The following is a 7,214-nucleotide window of genomic DNA, read 5'->3' on the forward strand; positions in this document are numbered from 1 at the left end:
CAAATACACTTTCTCTTTGCAAGTCTGACTTTGAAAGAGTCAGACCCTTACAATTATTTTTTAGAAAAAAGTTTACTCCTTTGACTTAGGTTTTTTCCTGCCTTTGGATGTTGCTCTCTATTATTTTGGCAAATACATAGAAAAACAACATAAATCCATTAAGCTTAGGTTGGATTGTTCAAGGTCAAGCTGTCTTCAAAGTTTTTCTGTTCCCTTCTTCACTGCTAATTAAGGTTTAATTGTTGCTCTTTAAATGATAACAAAACGTGATACTTTAACATATATTCACATTGTAACTGGTGAAAACAGGAAGTCTGCGATTGCTTTTTTAATTGTTTTCATATATTTTCCTTGGATATCTTCATTATTGCCTTTATTCCCGTCTTCTAATCAGAACACAGTGTTACACAAAAAGACCTTCTTACGATATAGGATGTTAGGCAGGAACAAAAAATAGATGTATAATTCATACCTTAAGAGACCAAGAAACTCAGAAGACATCTTGCTATTACTGGCATGGTTAAGATGACTTGAATGTGTTGGTTCCTCAGCTAAGTGAAATGCAGTAAAATGTTACAGATGTTGCAAACAATGAATATGGCTTATACTTTTCTGCTCCAATGAGATGAAATCTCTGACAAGGTTGGAGGGCATATCTATTTTATGGTAGAAGGGTTAACTTTAGAAATCCAGGGGAGATTACTAAAACAGCACTGCCTATCACGAATCAGTTCATTATACTTATGGCATATTAGTACATAAACATACAAATATGAATTGAGTGAGAAATGTCTGATTTATACAGTTGATTCAATGACAACTAAAACCAGAAAACACTTCTCTACATTTATATAAACTAGTATATCTAGGGATGATTTTAAAAATTTTAGAATATATGTTTTAATGTTTATGTCAAATTATTTGCTTATTTCTAACTATTTATTTTTAATTGTTGTCAGTTGTGGGGCTTGAAATCTGGGCCTGGACACTGTCCCTCAGCTCTTCAGATCAACACTAGTGCTCTACCACTTGGGCCACTGCCAGTTTTCTGGTGGCTCATTGTAGATAAGAGACTCGTGGACTTTCCTGCCTAGGCTGGCTTTGAACCATGATTCTCAGCTCTCAGACTCCTTAGTAACTATGGTTACAAGCATGAAACTTAGGCACCTGTCTACATAATTATTTTTTAATCACTTATGAAATATGGAGTGGTAATCATATTCATTTATATGTTGTGTAATGATCAAGCTATATCACATCCACTACTTTCTGTATGTAACATTTCGTTTTAGTGAGACTTCTAAAAATCTTATCTTTTGGCTGTGAAAAAATATCTATTCCTAACTATAATCTCTTTGCTTGTTGTGGCATACAATTGATATATTTAGTTTTAGTCTTGGAAGTCTGCTAAACTCATATAAAACATGAATTGTAACGTTAAAGAAATTTATGGTTCCATTACTTGCTTTAGGAAAACAATTATGCCTTTTGTTTATAATTATATTTCTGTGGGAATGTGTAAAATTCATTTATTTAACTGTTAAATTTGATAAGTTATATTATATCAAGTAGATTCAAACTTGTATTTGAAAATTGCACACTTACCTCAAATACACTTCCACTTTCTTCTACCACATAATTAAAATAACAGTAAACTAAAGCTTGGTGTTAGCCGTTCATTTGTAGAATCCTAGAAACTCAGAGTCTAAGGCCTGAAGATTTTGGTTCAATGGCAGCCTAAATAGACAAAAATGTGAAAACTTATTTCCAATTGTCCAGCAAGAAGGAGAAGGTGAAGAAGTGGCTCAAGGAATAGAGTGTCATCAGCCATGAACAAAACATTCAAGGGAGCCCATTAAACATTGAGTTCAAGCCCTAAAAATGATCCATACACATGACAACAACAACAAAAAAAGTATTATGAAAATCAATAATGAAGACAAAATAGTAGAAAAGATCCTGAGAAATGTTATGTGAACATATGGAAGACAGAAGTCATTTGACAGGATTTTGATTCATGAGAGGGAAAAGTCACTGTCTCATTTGTATAATCTCATTGTAATAATTGTGTTGAAACCTGGCTTCTGGATAACTTGTGAAAGAGTAGATTGGATTACCTGAAATAGCAGAAATTGCCTGTAACTATGCACCATCTCACTCTGCAAAAACCTAAAATTGTACCTGTTAATTTAAATAAAACCTCATGATAGAGACAGTTTGGTTCACATACACAAGGATCCTTATTTTGAGGCTTCAGACCAGTGCTTTTGATTATAACCACTCCTGCTTTACCCCCATCCCCATGTGCATTTAAACCTTACTAAGCTGCACCAAGCCAAGGCTTTGAACTACAGCCCCCTGCCTTAATCTCGCCTTTTCTCCTGCTTCAACTCATTTCACATGGTATCTCTGTCTTAGATTTAGTTGTTTTCGTTCTAATCTCCACCAGAAAACTCTTATATTCATGTCAACCCACTATAAATAACCTAGTTAGAATAGGGAGTAAAGATTAAGAATTGGGTGAGGCTCCCATCTGTAGATTTGCTCCCTAATAAATCTTTGCTACACTATCTCTTTTTTTTTCCATGGTTTTTCAGTCGGACAAATGATTGATTTTGTTTGATGTAATTCCATTTATCCAGACTTATTTTGGAAGTTTTGACCTGTGCCAAGGAGACCTCTTGTTTCCCCTAACTTTTCCATTAGTATTCTAAAGGTATCTGGACTTACATTGAGGTCTTTGATCCATGTGTAATCGATACTGGTGCAGGGGGATATATAAGAATCTAACTACAGTTTTCTGTGTACAGCCAATTCTACCAGCACACTTTTTTGAAGAGGCTGTTTTCCTACCATCCTGTGATTCTGGCTTCCTTATCAAAGATTATGTGCCTATAGGAGTGGCTTCATTTCGGGCCTTGAATTCTGTTGCTTTGATGGAATTCTGTGCTTTCAATGGAAAGAATGGCATTACACCATTCCTGAGGAAATGGAAAGACTGGAAATTAGCCATATCCAATTAAATATTTGCTGCATGGTTTTCCTCATTTGTAATAACTAGATATGTCCATAAATCTCCAAATTAATCCAATATATAGTAAAGGACAAATAAATACAATTGGACATGATTAACTAACAACACTCTAAGCAATTACATAGCAAGGACAAGGGAAGCTATTTTTAGGAGAGGATCAAAATGTCTCAATAGCTATGTGCATATGACCACATAAAGTGTTGCCTGTTGCAATCAACTCTAAGAATCAATCTAACATGAGAAATACATATATCTGTATATAATTTTATTGATGTCATAAAATTAACTTACTTCCCTGTAATCTCAAAAGCAAAGTTTTGAGTATAGTAGACAAAATTGAGGAACGTTTTCATCTCATAAAGTCAAATACATAGGGGAAAAGGTGGGAGAGAAAAGATAAGATGAAAAGTAGAGTGCTATCTATTGAAGAATTCATAAACAATTTCCAAAAATGTACAAGAGAGCTGGGGTACAGCTCAGTTTTAGGACTAGATTAATATACACAAAGCCATGGGTTCAATCTCCAAGAAGCCTAATAATAAGTTAATAAATAGTAATAATAAAATAATTCCTTGAAATAAATGCTTTCATATTAGAGAGGCCTGAATCCTGACAGTAAACACAATACTCTCAATTCTTGTATCCAATGACATAAAACTACAAGAATGAAGAGGAAATAGTTTCCCTTTTCTATCTTTTCCTTTCCTTTTCTTTTTCTTCTTTTCTTTTTTCCTTTGGCACTACTAGTCCATGAAGTTGCTAAGGCTCTGAACATTTTAGATTATTTTTCAGCTGAGGTCTTACTTTTTGGTCAATCCTCCATCCCTGGAGCAATAATTTCTTACCTATGGCTACCACAAACGTGAGATAACAGGGAAATTACACTATATGTAGCTCTCTTTGTTTTTGTAGTCTCTCACGAAATTTTTTTTATCATATCTGGCCCTGGATAGTAGCTCACAAATTTGCCCAATAAATGTCAATGTAGCTATTTCAGAGATAGACTCAACCAGCTCAAACCAGTGAACAAAACAAACTTCTAGTATTCTAAGAAACAATGCTTTAATTGCTTTTCTAAAATAAATTTATTCTGTTGTTATCATTAAGGTGATTTATACAGGGATTGCAATTACATGAGTCAGGTAATGAGTACATTTCCTTTTATGAAATGTCTTCAGTTCCCTCACTTGTTCTGAGTCCCTCCCTCCTGTCCCCACCCATATGTTAAATAGTTCACTTTCATTAATGTTCAATGAACTCCACTGCTGCATTTTTTCACCCTTTTCCCTAAAGCTCAGTGCCCACCCCACACCTTCCTTAAGACATAAAATGGATATAACATGCATAAGGTAAGGAGACAGGATCGCCACAAAATATAAACAACAATAACAAACACAAAACCAAAAAAGGAGTATTCTTTTTTCATATCTCATACTTTGTTTCAGTATGTATATCATTTTATATATATAAAATATATATAATTATATTTTATCATAAAGTCAATTCTGGGAATAAGGTGATAACTTATAATTTTGCTTTGTATTTAAAAATGCCTCTGATTTTAACTTTAAAGTTGTAAGTAACACAATTCAAGTCCTAGTGAAATTTGAAGGTTCGGATTGAAAATTAAATTTTCAAAATATCTAATAGTTCCATTTTGGCAACGAAAATGAAAAACAAGTATGTTTTATCCTGAAGTGTGTCATTATTTTATTTGAAGAAACTAAAATAAATGTAATATTAATTCAGTGGAAATAAGAAGTGGAAATAAGAAAGACATCAAATACTTATAGAATGCATCAATTCCATATATTTTGAGATTTATTGATAAAATTAATAAAACTTGTTTTAAGTAGATTACTTAAGATATGAAACAAGTGATAATTTTCTTTTCTAGGTGAAGTTGATATGGGAATCAAAACCCAAAGATTCCAGAATTCTTTGTTCTTGTTACGTGTCAATTTACACATATGCTTGGCATATCTCAATGTTATATGAAGATAACTTTATATGAAGATAGCTTTATTTTGTGATTAAATATGTCTTTTTAAAATATATTTTTATTTCTTGAAAAAAATCTGGTAAATTTATTTAAGTCACATCAACAATAATGCGAAATAAACAGCCCCTAGCTCCTTAAAAGACAGCCAATAAGAAAAAAAAGAAACAACAAAGAAAAAAACAAAACCCCATTTTGCACATGGTCTTTGTATATTGTGGTGCTTTGTAATTGTGAATTATGTCACTATCCCATCAATCTGGGCTCAAATCACTAGTGCTACTGGAAGAAAGTTTCAAAATTTAGAGCAACTAACACAGCCGTGTAGTTGTAAGTGGGTTTCACTACACTAGCAGCAGGGCATAAACTGTAGAAAGGAAATAATTCTAATGCTTTGCAGTCAAGAATGTGATGATAAATATACCTTTATATTCAAAAATGAAATAAGAAGACCACACTTTAAAAGCTTACTAAACAATCAGCCTTTTAAATATTAATGCCATTTTTAAGGCACTCTACATAATTCAAGTCCTTCATCTCCCCTCAAACATTACTGCCATTAACAAATCATTGCCAGGGTGAATTTCCAGTTATTTTTGATATTTTAAAAGGCATAGGAGTAATATAAACAGTAATTTAAGTTGTTAAGAAAATTTAATTTAGAGCAAGCAAACAAATTAGAGTCAACTCCATAGTATAACTTTAGAAAAAAATGAATTAAGGAATATGGCAGGTCCTTTGTAATTTAATATTAGACATTAGGGTAAATTGCCGGAAACAGATTCTGCAAGAAGGAAACAGAAGTCTTTGATAGGATATATTAAAGATTACCTAGGGACAAGTAATTTTACCTACATTTTCCATTATTTGGTAACATTTTTTTGTCTGCTTATCAGAGAGACTCAAAAAGATTTTTAATTATGATATGAATGAATGAAATCAGGGAGTAGATGGCTCAGGAGCTGGGAGGTTCTGTTAAATATTCTCATTATTTTGAATGATCTGGTGTTTTTGTATGTGTAGAATTATGAAAGTATTTATGTCTGGGTAGGAAAGTTTGATTAATAGATCATTGTCTGATACCAAATGTCAGGAACCAAACCTGAGTCACAGTGGCAAATGTGTGTGTGTGTGTGTGTGTGTGTGTGTGTGTGTGTGTGTGTGTGTATGCAAGTCTTTATTTAGAAGGAAGTATCTTATTTCCTTCAGGGTATATACTAAATTGTATTAGTCATACTACATTAATGACAGCAGATAAAGGTAAGTAACATTTGCCTTAAAATAGTGTTCTAGCATGAAATTGATGCTACTTCCATACCAAATGGGCAGAACAAGCTGGAAAAACACAAGAAAAAATGACAAGTCCGAATATCTCAACTCTCACTCATGATAATCAGGTAACAGAACAGTTAATTAATAATTCAGGGGAGAGTTCCCAAAAAGCTCTTCAAATACTACTGTTAAACACGGTGAATGAAACGATTGAAAACCTGTAATGGACTCAGTGTGAGTATGATAGGGAGAGAGAGGAAGCAAACCAGAGATTAATACAGGAATCTCATGAGTGTGAGGAAGCTACTCAAACATTGATACAGTACTTGTGTGAGTAGGTTGAGAACAGTCAAAGAGAAATAAAAAAATGGATGACCAGGCTGAGAACAGTCAAAGAGAAAGACAGGAATTGTGTGAGCAGGCAGAGAACAATCAAAGTGAAAGACAAGAATTGTGTGAACGTGAGGAAGCTAATCAAAGAGTAATCAGGAATTGCGAGAGCGGGATGAGACTAGAAAAGATCAATCGAGGCTTTCATGGAATTCATAAACAGACAGCTGAAAGAATTCTTGGAGACCCCAAATGCATGGTGAATGGAGCCCAAAAGAAGGAATTGGAGTCCAAGGAAATCATAACCAATTAAATTTGAGAATAAATTCTGACCATCAAATTAAGAAGGTAAAGAAATTCATACAAGATCTAAAACAAAGCTCCAACAAAGAATTTGAAACCATCAAAGCTGACCAATTAGAAGGAAAAGAAGTAAAAAACAAAGTAGAAAGTTTTGACTGTAGGTTAGACCATGCAGAAGATCTAATCTAGGGGATTTAAGACAGCCAAGATATTGTAGAGAAAGAACACACAACTATCCAAGACAAATCCAGGAAATATGATAGATCTATTCAACAT

This window comes from Dipodomys merriami, unplaced genomic scaffold, assembly GCF_024711535.1.
Source record: "Dipodomys merriami isolate MVZ:Mamm:240054 unplaced genomic scaffold, mDipMer1.0.p SCAF_605, whole genome shotgun sequence".
NCBI lineage: Eukaryota > Metazoa > Chordata > Mammalia > Rodentia > Heteromyidae > Dipodomys > Dipodomys merriami.